Source organism: Mustela putorius, unplaced genomic scaffold, assembly GCF_011764305.1.
Source record: "Mustela putorius furo isolate JIRA1106 unplaced genomic scaffold, ASM1176430v1.1 tig00000788_pilon_pilon_pilon, whole genome shotgun sequence".
Classification (NCBI taxonomy): domain Eukaryota; kingdom Metazoa; phylum Chordata; class Mammalia; order Carnivora; family Mustelidae; genus Mustela; species Mustela putorius.
Window position 1 is genome coordinate 9,489,008 of NW_025421481.1, and position 22,867 is coordinate 9,511,874.

At 36.0% G+C, this 22,867-nt stretch overlaps 1 protein-coding gene and 1 long non-coding RNA gene across 3 annotated transcripts in view; one reads left to right on the plus strand and one right to left on the minus strand.

Annotated features, from left to right (window-relative positions):
* The window catches only part of NTN4 (netrin 4), a 113,131-nt gene that overhangs the window by 45,420 nt on the left and 44,844 nt on the right, over positions 1–22,867 (plus strand). The gene's annotated exons all lie outside the window — the stretch shown is intronic.
* LOC123393291 overlaps positions 1–22,867 on the minus strand; it is a 90,577-nt gene that overhangs the window by 6,968 nt on the left and 60,742 nt on the right. The window lies entirely within an intron of this gene.

Genomic DNA, 22,867 nt, shown 5'->3' on the forward strand with positions numbered 1-22,867 from the left:
TGCTGTTTGACATGTTCACAAAGCTAGAGCTTTTGTAACAAGGAACACTGTACTTTGACTCCAGCCTGCTGGGATCCCAGACATTATGTGAAAAGAAGTTCTTAAAGCTTTTTCTTTTTGCAGCTAGAGAGGACTGATGTAGTTCTCTTTTTCCTGTCAGCTGGTGATTTCGCAGTTGTTGGATTGATGGATGGCAATAAAAGGGAACATAGAACGTTTCATTGTTTTACTAACATATCACCCATTGGACAACATGGAAGCCTTAGAAGAGGGTGAAAAATTGTTTAGATGCCTTGTACTATACTTCTTACGGTAGATTTTTCTTTTCTAATCAGAAACTCATTATAAAATTATAAAAAAGCATCAATATTTTAACTGGCATATTGTAAATCTAAGAGTAAATATTGAAACTATATGTAGAACCAGAAAGTAAGGTTTTAAGGAAAATCTTACTTAGCTACCTAGCTGTGCAAGGCAAACTTTAGAACTATTCATATAGTTTCATTACAAAAGCTCTTCTCGTCTGAACCTGAATACATTTAATCATATATTTATGTTTGCACATCTCATATATCAAGTTTTATACAGTCAGAACAGATTGAAGACCACAGTTTTCATCTTCTCTAAAAAATTTTTTTTACTGTGCTGTGAAATAAACCAAAAGTAATAATTAGACAGCCCTTGACTCTTCAGGATATTAAGGAAAAGAACAAGGGTTTAAAAACAATAAAGGCAGCAGCGATCCCAATTATTTCATTTGTCACATCAGGATCTGAAGGAAAAGGTAATCCTCTCACCAAAATGGTACACAGTGTTTTATTCCCAATATTAACAAACTATTAAACTTGCCAATTTGATACAGTTACTGTGAGATTATCCTCAATCCATTTCAAGGTCTTGACTTTCTCATTTCAATATTCCTGTGTGTTACTACGTTATAGCTTTGCCATTAGTCCCTTGGCAATGAGTAACTACAGATGCCATAGAAGGTGTACAGAATGTTGATACTTCATTTACTACCTTATGTTTTCTAGTAGAAGGGCAAGTCAGTAAAATATGTTCATGGCTGAAATTGTCAGTGTTTTGACTATAAAACTGCCCGATGGATCTAGCCTTATTTTCTCTTGAGACAGTAAGATATACCTTCTCTTGATGGCAAAAGTTGCCTGAGTATTCTTTTCATTTGATGATCAGGAAGCCAGAAGACTTCAGAACCAGAGGTATTACAAAACAATTTTAGCACTCATGGAAGAATCACATATGAGGTTCTTTTCAAAGTTTCCCCCAGAATGTTTACATTTTTTAAATTTGCAGGCCTTTGACTATTTCACAGGAAGATTAAATGAAACACTAAAGCCAAATTATTGGTGTCAGAGTGGACATTTATATAAGTGAAACATAAGCTAGTAGAAAGGTAAAGTTGGTTCTCCAAAATACCATATTTGCTCACTCAACTTTTCATGAACATGCTTTTTCAGAAAGGGAAGCCTCTATATTTAGGTCAAAATTAGAGCATTGAAAAGATACAAAAATGAGTTTCTTTAACAAGTTTTAGTTGCTAGCATAAATTTGGGAAGAAACAATGTAAATTTGACATTTTTCTTACTATAAAGTGCCCTTCAAATATTCAAGGCATATCCCACTTTGAAAATTTTTCCTTATGAATATTTCCTTTTCAGTGTAGCATTTTCAGATCCATCCCACAGATAGCTGGGACATCCCTGGGTCCGCTAGGCCTCCTCGTGCAGTTTCACAGCTAATATAATGGTGGGGAGGTGGGGGGCGGTTAAGCTACATGGAAAGAGAAAAGCTGAGGTTACAGATAGATATCTCACTTCTGGTTCACAACCCCAGGACTCCTATCTCTGTGGTATTTCATTTGTATCTTGCCAAATTTGTAAGAGCTGGAAACGTACTTCAGTTTGCCCTAAAACAATTACAATTCAGTAGAAGATTAACTGTAACTTAAGTCCTTATTCCTTCTTACAAGAATTTTTAGTCACCAGACACATAAGGTTCAAATACACATATACGCACACACAATGTCATAATCATTCCACAAGAGAGAGAAAATTCACAGCTATTTCAAATAGTGAGGAAAACAAGTTCTGTTAATTTTGGCATTCAAAACCTTAAAGCTATAATTGAAACTACAGTTGTATTATATCTTAGCAATGCAAATTTCTTAGAGGAATAAAATAGTACATGTGTGGGGAGATGGGAGGAATATAGTAGTTATTAACTCATAAGACTTTTTTAGACATATGGAATTCTGATATCTTTTTAGCTCTTCAGATAGAAATAAAAAGCAGAGAAAAATTTTTCAAAAACTAAAATATATTTTTAGCTTTAAGAGAGCTCACAGACGAGAGATGGAGAAATGATTACATTGGTTCCACTATTAAATGTTTTATATATAATATGAACAATTATGAAGTTTGTAAAAGTAAACTGATCAGGTGTCCTTTGCCTCTTAGTTTTGCATCTCTAAAGGGCACCCCTACCAGGCATGCAATTTAGCTGGCTCAGTCGCTCTCAGAATTCCTGAAGGGCAGAGGTTTCTTTGTTTCCCAGATAAGGCCCAGGTAAGCATTAAAATGAAAGAGAAGGTGGAACCATAGTAATTCCATAGCAAAGAATGTTGAAAGGGGGCTAAAGATTGTAGTTGTAACATATTTATCTTGTAATTCTTATTTGCAATTTAATCCAATTCTTATATGTAAAGAAAAGGGAATTTAACTCTGGGATTGTCCTGGAGTAGGAGTAGTGAAGAGACTTGTGCTCCAAATTGTGTCACCCAGGGTGCCTGGCTACCTCAGTCCATTAAGCGCCTGCCTTTGGCTTAGATCATGGATCGAGGGATCCTGGGATCGAGCCCCATGTTGGGCTCTCTGCTCAGTGAGAAGCCTGCTTTTCCCTGTCCCTCTGCCTGCTCTGCCCTCTCTCTCTCCTTTAAAAAAATAAAAATAATAAACAAAAAAATAAGATATTAAATTTTGCCACCCAATCTCACTAACATAAAAGGTAAGGGATTATAGCCTATTTTATTAAACAGGTCATTAGTGGCCTTGAAAACGGAACTCCAATCATTCTTCAAGCTTCGCATGGTGCCCAGTACGACTCTCCGATTAAAACACTTATTGTACCATATTGTAATTATTTTCTTACATATTCAACTTTCCCTATTTGCTAAACTACTTGCTTCTTTATTAGCCAATACTGGGACATTCACAATGTCTAACATAGTAAGTTCAAAAAATCCCAAAAATAAAATTAAGAAAACAAATCCATTTACAAAAGCATCAAAAAAGAATAAAATACTTCAGAATAAACTTAACCAAGTAGGTGTAAGATTTGCACACAGAAAACTCTGAAACATTCTTGAAAGAAATTAAAGATACAAACAAAAGGAAAAACATCCTGTTTTCATGGATTGGGACATTTAATATTGCTAAGATGGAAACAGTCTCCAAATTGATATATAGATACGGTGAAATCCCTATCAAAATTCCAGCTGCCTTCTTTGCAGAAATGGACAATCTGAATTCATATGGAAAGGCAAGGGGTCTTGAACATCCAAAACAATATTGAAGAACAATGAAGTTGGAGGACTCACACTTCCCAATTTCAAAACTTACTACAAAGTTACAATAATTTAAAAAAAAACAGTATGCTGCTGGCATAAGGATGAACATATAGCCTTATAAGATAAAGAGTTCAGAAATAAATACAGACATCTATGGTCAACTGATTTTCAACAAAGATGTCCAGATTATTCAATGGAAAAAGAAGACTCTTTTCAATAAATGGTGCTGGGACAACCAGATAAACACATGCAAAATAATAAATTTGGACCCTTTTCTTATACCATATACAAAAATTTACTCAAAATGGATCAAAGACTTAACTGTAGACTGAAAATTATAAAACTCTTAGACGGAAACAGACATAAGTCTGTGTGACCTTGGATTAAGAAATGGTTTCTTAGATTTGTCATCAAAAGCACAAAGCAACAAAAGAAAAAAAGGAATAAATTGGACTTCATCGAAAGTAATAACTTTTATGTATCAGAAGATATTACTGGGGTGCCCGGCTGGCTCAGTCAGTGGAATGTATGTCTCTTGATCTCAGGGTTATAAATTTGAGTCCCACATTGGATGTGAAGATTAGTTAAAATTAAAAAAAAAAAAAAACTATCACAGATGTGAGAAGATAGAGAGGGGAAGATGATGGCCAAGTAGGAGGAACCTAGACTTGCCCCATCCCATGAATACAACTAGATAACTATCAAATCATCCTAAGTACTCCAGAAATCAACCTGGAAAAACTCCACAATTAAAGGTAGACAAAAGCCCACATTGAAGAAGTTAGAAAGTGTGGAGACTTGGTTTAGGAGAGAAACAGATCATGACCACTGCAGTGGGGAGGGAGCCCTGGTTGTGGAGAAGGGCAAGAGACATACTAACACTCAGGAAGTGCCCAAAGAAGAGGAAGCCCCATAGCAATTGGCTTGGAAAATGAGAGGGGGTGAATTACATGAGTTCTTGTAAGCAGTGGGGTTTAAAACCTGAAGTTTTAAAGATCAGCTGGCTTGGCTCAGGGAGAGCCCCTAAGGACTCAGGCTGCTCTTGGAGAGAAGGTAGGGCAAATAGCCATCGGACACACAGTGTAGAAACAGCAATCTAAAGAGCTCCTGGGTACACAGTGGGGAGGTTATTTATTCATCTCTGAGCCTGTTCCAGAGAGGCAGTATTCACAAAGAGAACCCTCTGGGAACAAAGGGGTGCCATTTCCCAACACCCCTAACCCCTCAGTATTAGCACAGGGCCATCTGTGGGAATCAGTGCAGCACTAACACTCACTACTTGACTTGCTTATACCCAGCCATCTCCCCCCGGCCACCCCCCATTCCATGGTGAAACTATTCATCCCAGTCATACTTGCATTAGAACCAGTGTGGCAGGCCTTCTCCCTGAAAAGACCAGCCCGAACTTCTGTTCGCACTGTGTCTCAAGATGTGGGAATTTTGCAGGGCCTCAGTTCCCACAGACGGAGAGGGAGAACCAAACTCCTACTGAAGTGGGGCTCAATCCCAGGACCCCAGGATCATGACCTGAGCTAAAGGCAGACAGTAAACTCACTGAGCCACCCAGGCACCCCCCAGATTTAAAGTAGTGATGATAAAGACACTTGCTGGACTTGAGAAAAGAGTGAAAGGCACCAGTGAGACTCTTAGCACAGAGATAAGGAATAACAGCAGAGATAAAGGGCTCAATAAACAAAATCAGAAATACATTTGATGGAATGAACAACAGGGTGGAAGAAACTGAGGAATGAATTAATGAGCTAGAAGATAGAGTAATGGAAAGTAATTAAGCTGAACAAAAGAGAACAAAGAGAATTTTTCAAAATGAGATCAGACTTAAAGACCTCAGTGACACCATAAAATGTAATAACATTCATATTATAGGAGTCCCAGAAGAAGAAGAGAGAGAAAAGGGAAGAGAAAATTTATTTTAAGAAATAATAGCTGAGAACTTCCCTAATCTGGGGAAGGACACAGATTTCTAGATCCAAGAGGCACAGAGAACCCCCAGCAAAATCAACAAAAGCAGATCCTCACCAAGGCATATTGTAATAAAAATGGCAAATTATAGAGATAAAGAAAAAAATATCTTAAAAGTAGCAAGACAAAATACAGTTACATACAAGGGAAATCTCATAAGGCTATCAGTGGATTTGTTGGCAGAAACTTTCTAAGCCAGAGGGACTGGCATGATATATTCAAAGTGCTGAATGGGAAAAATCTGCAGCCAAGAATATGCTAATCCAACAAGGCTATTATTCAGAAAAGAAGGATAAATAAAGAATTTTCCAGACAAACAAAAACTAAAGGAGTTCATTACCACTAAGCCAACCCTGCAAGAAATATTAAAGGGGACTCTGAGTGGAAAGGGAGGACCATAAGTGTCAGTATGAAGGTAACATAAAAACACAAAAGCAATATATATGAATATTTCTATAAAAAGTTAAGGAACTCACAGAATAAAAGGATGTAAAATATAACAAAATATACCTAAAAAGTGGGAGGAGAGGAGTAAAAAAATGGGTTCAGAATTAAATGAGCATCAACTTAATACAGACTGCTAAATGCAGAAAATGTTATATACAAACCTAATGATAACCACAAATCGAAAATGACTAAAAATATGTGAAGGATAAAGAAAATGAAATCCAAATGTATCACTAAAGAAAACCAACAAACCACAAAAGAAAGACAAGAAGAGATCAGAAAAATCTTCATAAATGACTGCAAAACAGGTAATAAAATAGCAATAAATATATAAATAAATATATATATAAATAATCACTTTGACTATAAATGGACTAAATAATCCAATCAAAAGACAGGCTGGCAGAATGGATAAAAAACAAGACTCATCTATATGCTGCCTATAAGACATTCATTTTAGATCTAAAGCCAGCTGCAGATTGAATGTGAGAGGATGGAGAAACATTTATCATGCAAATGGATGTCAAAATAAGTGGGAGTAGCAATACTTATATAGACTTTAAATAGACAAAATAGACTATAAAACAAAGACAGTAGTAAAAAAAAACATATCATCATAAAGAGGAAAACACAGCAAGAAGATATAACAATTCTAAGTATTTATCCACCCAACATTTGAACACCCAAATACACAAAACAAACATAAAAAAACTAATTGATAATAATACATAATAGTAGGGGACTTTAACACCCCATTTACGTCAATGGACAAACCATCTCAACAGAATATTAGCAAGGAAATAATGGCTTCAAATGACACACTGGACCAGACGGATTTAACAGATATATTCAGAACATTCCATCCTAAAACAGCAGAATACACATTATTTTCAAGTGCACATGGAAAATTCTCAAGAACAGATAACATACTAGGTCACAAAAAAAATAGCCTCAACAAATTCAAGAAAAAGCTAAGTTATAATATGCACTTTTCTGACCAGAATGCTATAGAATTAGAAGTTAACCACAAGAAAAAAGCTGAAAAGCCCACAAATACATGGAGGTTAAATAATATACTACTAAACAATTAATGGGTCAATCAGGAAACAAAAGAAGAAATAAAAAAGTACATAGAACCAAATGTAAATGAAGACAATGGTTTAAAACTTTGAGGTTGCGTTAAAAGTGGTTCTAAGGGGGAAATTTATACCCATATAGACCTACCTCAAGAAACAAGAAAAATCTCATATAAGCAACCTAAATTTACACCTAAAGAATTTAGAAAAAGAACAACAAGCAAAACCTAAAAACCAGCAGAAGGAGGGAAATAATTCCCATTAGAACAGAAATAAATGATATAGAAACTAGAAAAATAATAGAACAGATAGAGGAGTTGGTTCTTTGGGGAAAAAATGAATAAAATTGATAAACCTGTATCCAGACCTATCAAAAAAAAAAAAAAAGAGAGAGAGAGAGAGAGAGAGAGAGAAAGGACCCAAATAAATAAAATTATAAACGACAGAGGAGAAATAACAACCAACCCCACAGAAATACTAACAATTATAAGAGAATATTATGAAAAAACTATAGGACCCAAAACTGACCAATACAGAAGAAATGGATAAATTCCTAGAAACATATAACCTACCAAAGCTGAAACAATAAGAAATAGAAGAGTTGAACAAACTGATTACCAGCCAAGAAATCAAATCAGTAATCAAAAAGCTCCCAACAAATAAAAATCCAGGACCAGATGGCTTCACAGGCAATTTCTACCAAACATTTAAAGAAGGTTAGTACTTATTCTTCTCAAACGAGTCCAAAAAATAGAAAAAGAAGGAAAACTTTCAATTCATTCTGAGGCCAGCATTATCCTGATAACAAAACCAGATAAAGACACCACAAAAAAGAGAACCACAGGACAATATCTCTGAAAACATAAATGCAAAACTTTCCAACAAAATACTAGCAAACTGAATCCAACAATACATTAAAATAATAATTCATCACAATCAAATGGGATTTATTCCTGGGTAGCAAGTGTTCAATATTTGCAAATCGACCAATGAGATACATCACATCAATAAGAGAAAGGATAAGAAAGAACCATATGATTATTTCAATAGATGCAGAAAAAGCATTTGACAAAGTACAACATCCATTCATGATAAAAACTCTCAACATAGTAGGTGTAGAGGGACATACCTAAACATAATAAAGACCATGTATAAAAAAACCCACAGCTAACATCATCCTTAATGGGGAAAAACTACAAGATTTTCCCTTAAGGTCAGGAACAAGACAAGGACGTCCACCCTTACAACATTGATTTACCAAAGTACTGGAAGTCCTAGCCATAGCAATCAGACAACAAAAAGAAATAAAATGCATCCAAATCAGCAAAGGAAAAGTAAAACTTTCACTATTTGCAGATGACATGGTACTCTATACAAAAAAATCCAAAGGACTCCACCAAAAAACTGCTAGAACTAATAAATGAATTGCAGGATACAAAATCAATATATAGAGATCCGTTGCATTTCTACATGAAAAATGAAACTGCAGAAAGAGAAATAAGAAAACAAGCCCATTTGCAACTGTGCCAAAAACAGTAAGATGCCTAGGAATAAAACTAACTAAAGAGGTAAAGGATCTGTACTCTAAAAACTATAAAACACTTAAGAGGGAAATTCAGGAAGACACAAAGTAATAGAAAAACATTTCATGCTCACAGATCGGAAGAACAAATATTGTTAAGATGTCTATGCTACCTAGAGCAATCTATACATTCAAAGCAATCCGTATCAAAATAGCACTGATATTTTTCACAGAGCCGGAACAAATAATCCTAAAATTTGTATGGTACCAGAAAAGAGCCTGAATAGACAGAGGAATGCTGATAAAGAAAACCAAAGCTGGTGGCATCACAATTCCAGACTTCAAGCTCTATTACAAAGCTGTAATCATTATGACAACAAAACAGACACATAGAGCTGTGGAACAGAATAGAGAACCCGGAAATGGAACCTCAACTCTATGGTCAACTGATCTTTGACAAAGTAAGAAAGAATATCCAATGGGAAAAAGTCCCTTCAAAATATAGTGTTTGGAAAATTGGACAGCCACACGTAGAAGAATGAAACTGGGCCGTTTTCTTACACAAAAACAAACTCAAAATGAATGAAAGACCTAAATCTGAAACAGGAATCCATCAAAATCCTAGAGGAGAACAGAGGCACCAAGCTCTTCAACCTCAGCTGCAGCAACTCTTGCTAGATATGTCTCCAAAGACAAGGGAAACAAATAGAAAAATGAACTACTGGCATTCATCAAGATAAAAAGCTTCTGCACAGCAAAGGGAAGTTGATAAAACCAAAAGAAAATTGACAGAATGGGAAAAGATATTTGCAAACAACATATCAGATAAAGGGCTAGTATCCAAGATCTATAAAGAACTTATCAAACCAACACCCGAAATACAAATAATCCAATCAAGAAATGGGCAGAATACATGAACAGACATTTCTCAAAAAAAGACATACAAATGGCCAACAGACACATGAGAAAATTCTCAGCATCATTTGGCATCAGGGAAATATAAATCAAAAGCACAGTGAGATGCCACTTTGCACCAGTAAGAATGGCTAAAATTAACAAGTCAGAAAACAACAAATGTTGGCAAGGATGCAGAGAAAGGGGAACGCTCTTACACTGCTGGTGGAAATGCAAGCTGGCACAACCACTTTGGAAAACAGTATGGAGGTCCCTCAAGAAATTAAAACTAGAGCTACCCTATAACCCAGTACTGCAGTACTAGATATTTACCCCAAAGATACAAATGTAGTGATCTGAAGGGGCACCTGCACCCCAATGTTTATAGCAGCCGTGTCCACAACAGCCAAAATATGGACAAAGCCCAGATGTCCTTTGACAAATGAATGGATAAAAAAAGATGTGGTATATACATATGTACAATGGAATATTACTCTACCATCAGAAAGGATGAAATCTGACCACTTACATTGATGTGGATGGAACTGGAGGTTATTATTCTGAGAAAATTAAGTCAATCAGAGAAAGACAATTATCATATGGTATCACTCATATGTGGAATATAAGAAATAGCACAGAGGATCCTGGGAGAAAGGATGGAAAACTGAATGGGAAGAAGTCAGGGAGGGAGACAAACCATCAGAGACTCTTAACTATAGGAAACAAACTGAGGCCTGCTGGAGGGGAGGTCCGTGGGTGGATGTGGTAACTAGATGATGGGCATTAAGCAGGGCACGTGATGTGATGAGCATTGGGTGTTACATGCAATTGATGAATTACTGAACTCTACATCTGAAACTAATGATGTACTATATGTTGGCTAATTGGATTTAGATTTTAAAAAAAGATGCCCAGCATCCTTAGTCACTAGGGAAATGCAAATCAAAACCACAATGAAATACCACTTCAAACCCAGTAGGATGACTATAACCAAAAAGGTAAATAATAATAAATGTTGGCTAGAATATAGAGAAACATCATTTACATAGCAGCATCATTTACAAAAACTAAAAAGTGGAAGCAACTCCAGTGCCCTTTAGCTGATGAATGGATACAGAAAATGTGATGTATCTGTACAGTGGAATATTATCCTATCAACAATAGCTAAGTTATGGATAGAGCCCAAATGTCCACTGACTGATGAATGGATAAAGAAGATGTGGTGTTTATATACAGTTGAATATTACTCAATCATGAAAAAGAATGAAATCAACATTTGCAGCAATGTGGATGGAGCTAGAGCACATTATACTAAGCAAAATAAATCAGAGAAAGACAAATACCATATTATTTCACTCATACATGGAATTTAAGAAACAAATCTGATTAACATGGGGGGTGGGAGGGAAGAGAGAGAGGCAAACCATAAAAGAGACTCAACTATTGAGAACAAACTGAGGGCTGCTGGAGGGGAGGTGGGAAGGGGGGATGGGCACGGTGACGGGCATTATGGAGAGTTCTTGATGTGGTGAGCACCGGATGTTGTATGTAAGTGATGAATCACTAAATTCTACTCCTGAAACTAATGTTACAACTATATGCTAATTAACGAGAATTTAAATAAAAACTTGAAACATAAAAAGATAAGTGAAAAACAAAGGACACAAAGAAAGCTATTTTTTTAAAAAGGAATATTATCCAGGTGTAAAAAAAGAATGAAGTACTGATGCATGCTACAACATGAATGAACCTTGAAAACTTTATGCTAAGTGAAAGAAAGCAGACACAGAAGACCACATATTGTATCACACCTTTTATATGTAATGTCCAGAATAGGCAAATCCATAAAGACAGTAGAGGTTGCCAGGAGTTGGGGAGAGATGGGGAGTGACTGTTTAATGAGCGCAAGGTTTCTTTTGGGGGTGATGAAAATGCTCTGGAATTAGATGGTGGTAATTATTGCACAACATTTTGATATACTAAAGACCACTGAATTGGACACTTTAACATGGTTAAAATGTTAAGTTTTATGTCACATGAATTAATTACAATACAAAAAATCAGTAGCTAAACATACAAAAACCTATGGCTGGTTAAGGAGGAATTTTGTAGAATGAATATATATTTTTTTAAGTCCTGGTCATTAAGCTGACTGTTTTTAAAAGCAAGAGCTTTGAATGGATGGGTATTGAGGAAAACGAATTCTTCCAAAAGCTGTGCCTGTTGTTTCTGGCCATATACAGATGATCGCAAATTTCTTAATGACTCTGCATCCTGATAGAGTTGCCAAACGAGCATAAGTTTGTTGTTGTTTTTTTTTGATATGAGCATGCTCAATCGTGAAGACTACATTTTATAAGATTTACCTAGAAACAAGTAATTTTTCTGATATAAAAAGAAGCATCTGAATGAATTAATTAATTCAATAACAAAAGACTATGGAAGAAAACATGCCCTAGCAACTGGCTTCTTGTACCACAATCAGGGGCTCATTTATCTTAAACAAGTCAACTTTTGTAATACCCTCTGTACTGTATAGAATGCTGAGTGACAGTCAAACAGAGCTGTCAAGAAGGAAGGAAAACAGTGGGAAATGAGAACTGGAATGAATGAAATTTAAAAAAAAAGAAAAAACTTTGTGTGAGAATGCAAAATAGTCTCTGACAAGGAATTTTCCTTTAAAATAACCAGAGGCTATGTGAACACATTGAGAAAGTGAATGTCAGTAGGATGAAAAGTACTTATTAATCCCCCACAGCACTTCTAATAGAATTTACCTGGCCCCCAACTCATTATAAAAACCATCTAAATCCAAAAAGACATTGAATAAAACCCCACAAATCCTTCCTCCATTCTGATGTCCAATGCTGCGTGACAGATAAGTCGCTTACAAAATGAGTTCTTCTAGTTTTTGCCTTCACTCAGTTTCCCAGATTCTTGTCTCCTAGTTATCGTGTTAATAGTTTTAACAGCCCATTAGAAGTTATATATTATTAATTCCACTTTTGCTTTTTTTCCCTAAAATTATTAATATTAAATAGGTACTAAGGAATTGAAAGTGATATGCTCTCTTTTCCCTTCAAAGAGATGTTATCGTGGGAAGTTATTTTAGGTGTTGATGGGAAGGGGGAAAATCCTCCTGATTCCATCACTGTTCTAAGATGTGGCCTCTAATATTTTAGAATTCTCTTGGGAGTCCTGTTCCCTGTTCTGTCACTGATTTGCATTATGACCTCGGAAAAGTTTCAGTGTATGAAGACAAGTGCAAAGTGAAGTTATGAAAACAAGACTTAACAGAGATCAAGTGAAGAAAGACATGGGAGCAGGTGGAACTGCTATGTAACAGCTGTCTTAGTAACTGGACACAGGGACCAGATAGCAATTTGGCTTGAAAGAAATTCCAAATTACTTAGCTATATACCAACATAGTTTCTTATACAGTTTTATAGTAAACTCAAATTTTGCCTCAGGACAAAACTACAGCAAGAATCTAATGATATTTGCCAATCTTCTCTTGTTCTGTATCTTATAGCTGAAGAAATTGTGGCTATCACAGGGAAGAGAAGCAAATTGGATATTATAAGACAAGAAAGACTTAGATGTACTAAAATACATATCTTAAAATCATAGAGCCTTACTATATTGTCATTGCACACATGAAAATCTGAAACGAAATTATGCACATAATCTAGCTTGATTCACTTGTAACATTTATCCAAATAACTATGTCTGTTGGACAGACATCAGTTTTAAAAACCCAGTAGTCAAAAATAATTCTTAAAACCCATTGGAAAGAAAGAACAAATAAAAAACAGTTCTATGCAATCAGGTAATGGTGGGGGGAAAAATCACATAAGTTGGTAATAGAATGATCTTATCTAAATGTAATCTTCATAAGCCTCCAGAGCATCACAATATTTAGTTCCATGCTATTTGTATTTTTTAATTTTATTTTTTTTTCAGTGTTTCAAACTTCATTGTTTATGCACCATGCCCAGTGCTCCATGCAATACGTTGTATTTTTATGGCAGAAATATTTATTATAGTCCCCAAAGGAAAGATAAAGTAACTGATGATACTGAAAAGAGGAAGCCAGTAGAACTAATCTTGAGAAAATATTAAACATCAAAACCCATTTAGCTATATAAAGCAAGTTGGAATTCTCCTTTTAGAAGTACCTGCTCAAGCAGACTTGATAGATGGAAGAACATGTGCCGAATAAGAAATGGTAGTGTTAAAGGATACATTTTTTTTTAAAGATTTTATTTATTTATTTACTTATTTATTTGAGAGTGAGAGAGAGCACAAGTAGGGGGAAGGAGAAAAGGGAGAGGGAGAGGAGCAAGCAGACTCCCCACTGAGCAGAGAGTCCAACATGGCGCTTGATCCCAGGACCCTGAGATCATGACCCGAGCTGAAGGCAGATGCTTCACCTACTGAGCCACCCAGGGGCTCCAAGGATAATTTTAAGAGTGAAGTCATGACTCTCGTTCAGATATAAAATAAACACAGGTCAAAAATTTTATTTAACTCATTAATTAATGAAGGACCAGCAAGACATTACAACTTATTCAAGAGATAATTAAAAGAACCACACATATATAGATAAAGAATGCTGAATATACTTACAGATAGGATCCAAAGCATCTTTCTCAAAAGACAGTACACTTAAACCTCTTAAGCCCCTAGTAATAAATAAAAGTAGTCCCTATCCCTGGATTCATAAAAAGAAGAGATTTTCTTTGTTCTAGAAAGTCATTACTCTGAAGGGTGAGAGAATCCTACCTAAAAATTCCTCAAGGACCCCAATTTTAAAGTGCTCACTTAACAAAAAAATACACAGTTGAACCAGTAATAGTACACTTTAAAACAATGGGGATATTGGGGCACCTGGGTGGCTCAGTGGGTTAAAGCCTCTGCCTTCGGCTCAGGTCATGATCCCAGGGTCCTGGGATCGAGCCCCGCATCGGGCTCTCAGCTCAGCGGGGAGCCTGCTTCCCTCTCTCTCTCTGCCTGCTTCTCTGCCTACTTGTGATCTCTGTCAAATAAATAAATAAAATCTTAAAAAAAAATAAAACAATGGGGATATTTTCAAACCTACTTTCATGTGGCTTTTTAAATGAGGTTACTTTATTAATAATATTTTTAAACCCAAAAGTGTTTTGTAATTTATCTGAAGGCACAAATTTGTTTTTCTCCACCCTGAAACAGTTTCTGCCCTCCTTTATGCAGACAGGTAGGTTTGGGGAGTTTGTTTTTAATTTCTTTGGTTTTGGTTTGACCAATCATCTAATTTTTCCAAAAGGGGCCATGATGTATGTTGAAAGATAACTCAGAAAACTTGATTTTAGTTCTTAGTTCTAGCTGTAATACTCTTTGAAAAAAGAGCTGCTGAACCACATCTTTAAACAATCTTGGAATAAATGCCCACAATTTGGAGTACATAAATTTGGTGGCATTTGAAAATTTTGCTTGTTTGTGTATGCATGCTTCTGAATACTCCTTCAACTCCTGATTTTTTTTTTTTTTTTTTTTTTTTTTTTGGTGGTAAAGAGCGTGCACAATGGCACAAATAAACTGCCATTTAGATATACAAATCACAGTTTGGGGTATACAAAATTTTGTACATGAAAAAAATGGAAATAACATAGCAACCTGAATCTAAAAATGTATCTGAATCATTAGGATATCTACAATATTTTCACTTAACCATTCTCCATAACCTGAATTACTGACAGTACTGCTATTAATAACATAAATAATACTGACTGTAAAAATCACCACACTATATGATATTACTTTCCAACCCCATGGCATCTAAAAGGGACAGTAAATAACATAAAGAGGTGCTATCCACAAGGAACACATCTTTAATTAGAGTTTATTTACATTCCCGTTATCCTCTTCATCTATAAATTTATTCACCAAGTTTCTGAGAAGTAAAACTTGCAGTGGCCCAGAAATTAATTAATTTTTGGACTCGGGTTTTACACTGAACTTCAGGACTCAGGTTTTACACTGAACCAATGAGATCCCTTACATGCCCTCAACTTATTCATGCCAGGGGGTGATGGGGGCCAATCTGCTAGTATTCTCCTATCTCCAAAACCACTAGGCTTCTCCCAGAGGAGCAGGACTAATAATCCACTCATGACCAGAAACCTCATGAAATGGCTCACTTTGAGCCCAAATCAGCTTCTGTCCTCAAGAGTTCTCCAAGGACAAATTGTTTTGGAACACATCTGTTTTACTGAGGTAACATTCTTAAGGGACTTGGCTGAAGTGGACCCCTCAAAATCCTTCTTCCTAGGGTTTTATCATAGCATAGGTAAGAGTTAAGATGATTGGAGTCAGCCTCCTAGAATTCAAATACTGTCGCTCCAGCACTTACTGGCTTTTGTGACCTTAGGCAAATTATCTGGACTCTTTGAACTTCAGTTTCCTCCCTTGTGAAATGGCACTGATCATTGTCCCTACCTTACAGGGTTCTTGTGTAAATCCAATCAGTTAATAGTTATGCAGTGAACCAGAACAGTGCCCAGTACAGAGTGCTACTCAATATTATCTACTACTACTATTGTTATTATTTATCATCATCACTGTTGTTATTATTATTCTCATTTACTTCTGTGACTGAGGGAGGGAACATTCCCTCCATGTTCCTTAAGCTTACAGATCTTCCACAGCAACTAGAGATGATTACTACAGATAAGAACGCATTTGCCCACATGCCTTGCCTGGATGTAAACTAGTATACACCTTATAGGAAGCACTCTGGACAAACCTGAATGTCTTTCAATCCTATTCTACCCCAAATCCTGCTTTGTGACAATTGAAAGTATCCTATTCCCAAATGCATCATTGGTACTCTGCCTTCTTGGCAAGTTTATAAAATGTAACTAAATCCAATAACTAAGGTTATCAGTGCTCTATTGAAAATATTTGCAGAATGAAAAAGAATTAACACATACTTGTTGAAAACCTATTACATGTCACTTACTGGAGATTCGAAGAAATTTAACCCATAGTTTCTTCCCTCAACGGGCTTACAGTCTAGCGGAGGAGGCAGATAAGCCCATGATTACTATACAGTGTATTACATGCAGTTTTCTTATGAAATTTGCATTTGTTCCATTCATGCTTTTTTCCAGCTCTTCAGCCAAAGCAAGGTTCTTGGCAAGACGGCGAACGTAGGCATAGTTTGTCTTTGGCTCCTTCCCTTTACCCCTAAGACCTTCCCTTCTCCTCAATCATGAAGTCTCTTCCTCCTCGAGGCAACTTGGAGTCTAGTTCTACGATTGAGAACAGATGGTTATAATCCCAGCTGATATGTTTGTTGCTAATATATGAGGATTTGCCCCTTTTGGAGCATAAGTGTATTTTCGTAGGGAGCTCCTGGACCTCCAACCCCATTTAAAGCTAAAGGAATGAATTTCTACAGGAAGAATTTCAGGCAACTGGCTGAGACAAGAGAAGTCTCAAAGTACTGGCCAGTTTTCATTCTTTAATCATAATTGTTTCTGCTCTATATCTAACTTTATTTTATTGCCCATACTTTCTTACAAGGACTGCTTTCTCTAGTGTCCAAGTTCAGACCAATGAATGGATCATAAAACTTTTCAATTGGTTGCATTCTTGCTATATATATTATTAGGCAAGGGTTTGGAATACTCAGCCTTCAACTTTTTGGGCCCATTCTGAAACAGTATGTTTCAAGCCACCTTTTCCACCAAACTCAATTATTATGCTTCATATTCACCATAGCACTCCCACATCTTCTGTTAAATTAAAACATTCAAACCTTTAATGGAGAAAAGGGATATTTTATTTGTTAATGAAAAGACATGTTTTCCTCACAATGCTTTCTATTCAAAGGTTTGTGCTGCAGCATTGTTGTCTGTGGTTTTTGTCCAGCTTGAGAGGGGAAGGCTCTAACAGGCGAGCCCGTTATTAGAGTTTATCTCTTTGCATGCATAAGAAGTTCATTCTTTTAGAAGTTAATCCTTTTCTTCTAAAAGGGACATATTATCTCTTTAGAAATGAATCAGTTTTTGCCTTCACATTTTGTCTTAAATTGCTGTGTAGCATTGTTCCACTTCTAAATCATTTGTCATAGTTAAATAGAGTTCTGTGAATTGCTGCAGCTGCCTGTAAGTGGGCATTTTCCTTTGGTTCATAGAATAGGCACTGTTTGCCTTCTCTTTTCACAAACATTTTTTAACGTTCCAATGACAGTATGAAAGAAAACTCATTTGCCACTGGAATTCAAAGTTGAATGGGAAAAATGAAAATAAAATCATGTATATGTAAACAATAAAGGCACCATGGCACAAGAAAATCACTTACTTGATGAAACAAGAATTTCTGAATACTTAGCTGTGAAGGCTCCCCCCCACCACTAATTTTCATTATAATTTTTAGTAAGACATGAGCAACAGCTGTTCCTTTCTTTCTTGGAAAGCAGTTGGGAAGCAATTTTTTTTCAGGCATTCCTAAAAGAATTCAATTAATATGAATCCTCCAAAGCATTAACCGGATTGATTTTTTGCTTCGGTAATTTCCATTATGGTGAATGTCTGTAGCAAGCATTACTAGATGATGAAGTATACCTTTATTTGGAAGGCAGGAGCTAGAATGATATTTAGCCCGTGATTTCTTAAAAATGCAGCAGGGGTGGAAAACAGTAGAAGAAAAATAAAAAGAATAGAATTTATGCTCGTTTAGGTATAGTCAATATCAACAAATGAAAGTCTGTCTTCAGAGAATATCTATTAACACTTATTTACTTCTTCATCTGTGTGTCACAAGAAGTGCCTGCAGGAAGGAAGAGATACTCTTCTAGCTCTTCCAAAATCCCTTTGATTTTCAGATGATCTGGAAATGTTCTGCATTGGTGAGTTGGCAGTAGGACCCAGCCATATAAGTCTTCTTGGGAGTTCAGAAAAGATTATGGGTAGTTGCCTACAACCAACAGTATTTCCAACACAGAGAAGAAGGCCTTAAAATCATAGAATCCTGGGACACCTGGGTGGCTTAGTCAGTTAAGCATTCGTCTTCGGCTCAGGTCATGATCCCAATCCCAGCGTGGTAGGATCGAGTCCCACATAGGGCTCCTTGCTCAGCGGGGAGCCTCCTTCTCTCCCTGCCTACCTCTCCCCCTGCTTGTCCTCACACTCGCTCGCTCTTGCTCTCTCTCTCTCATTAATAAATAAATAATTTTTTTTTTTTAAATCATAGAATCCTAAGACTGGTAGGACCCTGAATGTTGTCTAAGTCAATCTCCCATCTAATATTTAAGTATTCTACAACATCTTGATAAGTGACTGTCCAACCCATATATACCTGACACTACCAATGATCCAATTCTCACATTCTCTTGCCATGGCCAATTTCCTCAACTCCATGGGTACAGACTGCTGGAATTTCTTCTGCCCCAAAAGGAACAGCAATGAAGAAGCAGCGTTTTGAGGCAAGACCTATCTATCTTCCAGTGATGGATCTGAAAGATAATAATTTCCTCATTTTGCCCCCAACTTAGATTCCTTTGTTTGTAACTTCAAATATGAAGAAATTGCATTTTCTCTCCTTATCTATTTGGCTAATATATATGTTAGAACCAAATAGATATATTTTATATATATATATAAAATATATAATAGATATATATATATAGATATAATATATCTATAATATATATATCTACATAGATATATATATGGCACTAAAGTGCATAGTTACTAATGAGCATGCCTTTTCCAATAATTGCTTAAATTAGTGGTTCAAAGTTTGCATGAGTCCTTCCCTATAAGTATGCTGAAAATTACTTGCATATAGGTTAATATTAACAACAAATAATATTAGATACAAGTAGGAAAATTTTTGACATCAACAGAATAGTTCTTAGTATAAAAATAGTTCTTGGTATAAAAAAGGGGATTATGAAATGCACAGAATAACCAAAATACCAAGGTATACTTCTTAGATAATTAGGAGTTATAAACTTGCGATTAAAGTCAATTTCTCCTTTTCCAATCAACCAGCCACCCCTCTTCTTCAACTACACCTTAAGTATATAATTCCATTTTTCTGCCCCTTATTAATTCATGTTTGTGTATCAAACAAGAGCTATGTTTAACTTGGTACTAAAGTTTCCTTTTTCTGTTGTTTTTCTTCCCCCCAATAAAGACCTAGTTTTACTTGCACATTTTTCACGAGCATCAAATAGTGGGTGATCTTTCAAGCTTGAACAGTAATGGTTGTATCGCTGAGGAAGGATTTCTTGTTTCAGATGGTCTAGATAATGATTTACAGCTATTTTTGGTAATTCTCAAAATGATAGCTCCTCGAATTTTTCTGTGTGCAGAAAAATTTGCTGGGCTGGCATTTTTCAGGCCCTGGGAGGCTCATCCCAATTCTCAGCATGTGGGAGCAAGGGAATGCTCTGAAATCTGTACTCCAGAGGGAAAGGACCTGTCCCCATTATCTTGTGATACATGTGAATGTTTGATGAGGCTTCCCTAGATGTCTGTGCCCTCCTGAGGCCTGCAACTTGTGGGCTATGGCTGGGTTTTACGTATAGGCTCAGGCATTCCAAGACCAAGCCTGATAAACTGACCTATAATGAAAATTTAGTTCCTCTAAAGAAAATGAACAATACTTCACAGCATCTATCTTTATACAGTACTCAGTAAATGGTTGTTTAAAAGGAGAAGAGATGCTAAAAGGCAATAAGAATTAACAACATTTTAGATTTTTGAGCATCATCAGAAAATATATGTGAGTGCCACTGGCTGTTGGAAACCATAAGCTGGGGTAAAAACAAACAAACAAAACAAAACCATAAGCTGGTATATTTATTTACCATATATATGTACGTATGTATGGCATAGAAACAGTAAAAAGGGAAGTGGAAGAAAGAACACAAGAGACAAGATGGGAATGAGGTAGAAAGAAGGTTTTTTTTAAGAGAGAAGAAAAGAACATGTATTTAATATACCTTTTAATCATTTCCTTATTCAAAGATCTTCAATGGATCTTCAGTACCTACAGGGTAAATTCCAGCATCCTAAGCTGATATTTAATATATTCCATGATCTATATAGAATCTACCTCCCCAACACGTGCCCTCTTTATTTATGGATTTTCCCCAGAATATTACTTTGGGGTTTTTATCTAAGGAAAATCCTACATGTTCTTTAGAGACAGCATCAAGGACTAAGACGTTTTATATAAATAGCATTTATTGACTTTGGTCTTTACCATATTTACTTTTAACATTTTCTAAAATGCCCCCTTCAGATAATACTCCATATAACAGTAGTGGTGAATTAGGGGTGGTTTATTCCAGGAATTCTGACTCTAACTTCATCAAATATTTGTATCCTTGGTGTTCTGTATGTGGGATTATTTTTACAGGTTATAGAATTAAGACAATTGTAAAACTACTCTTCCCACTAATTTTCATTATCCTACCATCTTCTGCTAGCTATATAATAAATGTGTCTTCACTTTACTAAACGCTTCCACTTTGGGAGAATTTTCTTACTCAATTTTTCCAAAGACTCCATTTTGTATGAAGTCAGCATCTAGCTTTTACTGAGAGTCTTTGGAGAACCTTCCCATGCCAAAGTTATTTTAAAAAGGGTTTCTATTTTTTCATCATGATAAGGAATGCTGAATTTAAAAGATTTATTAAAAGCAGTAGGACTGGAGCATTTCTACCAGAAAATATGAAAATCAGATTTCCAAGAGCTGGGATAAAAAGACCACACTCTTTTATTTATTTATTTTTAAGATTTTATTTATTTGTTTGGAGGAGAGAGAGAGAGAGACAGAGACAGAGATATCAAAGGAGAGCACAAGCAGGGAGGAGAGGAAAAAGCAGGCTCCCTTCTTGGCAGGGAGCCCAACACAGGACTTGATCCCAGGACACAGGGATCATGATATGAGCTGAAGGTAGAAGCTCAACTGACTGAGCTACCCAGGTACTCTAGAAGACCACACTCTCATAGAGCAGTAAAAATTAAATTCCTGCAGATCTCCAAATCTAAGTGCAAATTTCAGACTCACCTGCATGTGTGAATGGAGATGTATCTTACAACTCCATGGGACTTTACATCTAACCAGCTCTTGGAGAGACTGTCACAAAAAAAAAAAAAAAGCCCAAGAAAACAGGTAACTGTAACTCATCTCACACTTGGATATTCCAAGACCAAAAGCAGTAAGTTGGATCTATAACACTAGTTCAGTTTCTATAAGGAAAATTAACAAAAATTCTTGCAACATCATTGTACTCTAAGGAGCCAATCCTACCCTCTTAAGAAGAAGTAATACTTTAATTAATCCCTAAGAACTAAAAGGACAGTTATAGTTAACTTTCATTAAGTATAGAAACCTTATATTATAATACACAGAAGTGAAATTTAGCAAGGTAGCCACCAAAATCATTTATGAAATTTTCCAGATTACACCACTTAGACCTCATGGGGCTCACCCACAAGTAGCCTGCAGTCCTCCAAGCCCTATATAATTCCTGCACTTGAACATTTTATGAGCATAAGGTCCATAGAAGTCATATCACAGACTTGGATAATGCATAATCCAAAGTGCCTCTACCAGTGGAATCAAAGACATATATGCTAAGAGAATTAAAAGAGAAAGGGGCTCCTGGGTAAGAAAACACGACTTACTCTGGTGTTAAATTGGGTCAAGCAGTAGTACATCAATGTACTGGGGTAGCTATTTCCAGATTTGTTGAACTCTACGGTTTGATTCCTTTTGATTCTGGCCACTTCAAGTACCTGTCATTTCTAGTACTTCCTTTATCACTGCAGTCAAAATATTTTGGTTGTATTCAAATGAATTTTGTTCACAGATTCTCCCTAGCCTCCTAGCACCATACCTTGGTTCATCTTGTTTCCTCTTCTTGGGAAGTCTCTTCTCTTCTACCTGTCAGAAATACTGCCCATCTTTCAGGACTAGCTTAAAACCCAACCCCCTTCCTAAAGCCCTCCACAACTATCAATCTGTGGTGATTCCTACATCTTTTAAATTACAACATCCTTTTATTTTCTTCAGTATTTATTGTTTTGTTTATCTGTAAATTTTTTCTATGTAAATATTTTTAATCCAGCTACATTATACTATTCTTAAACACAGAAATTAAGTTTTATAATGCTTTGTGTACCAAACATTGCCTAACATACTATATATCCTGGTGGAAATACATTAAATATTTGTTGATTAGTTGCTATCATCTATTACTTTCATGCTAATTTGCCTGTTATGCTGTTTCTCAAGGGAAACAAAACAAAACAAGACTCATAGATCCAGATTTAGAGATCCCATTCTGAGCTACTTTAC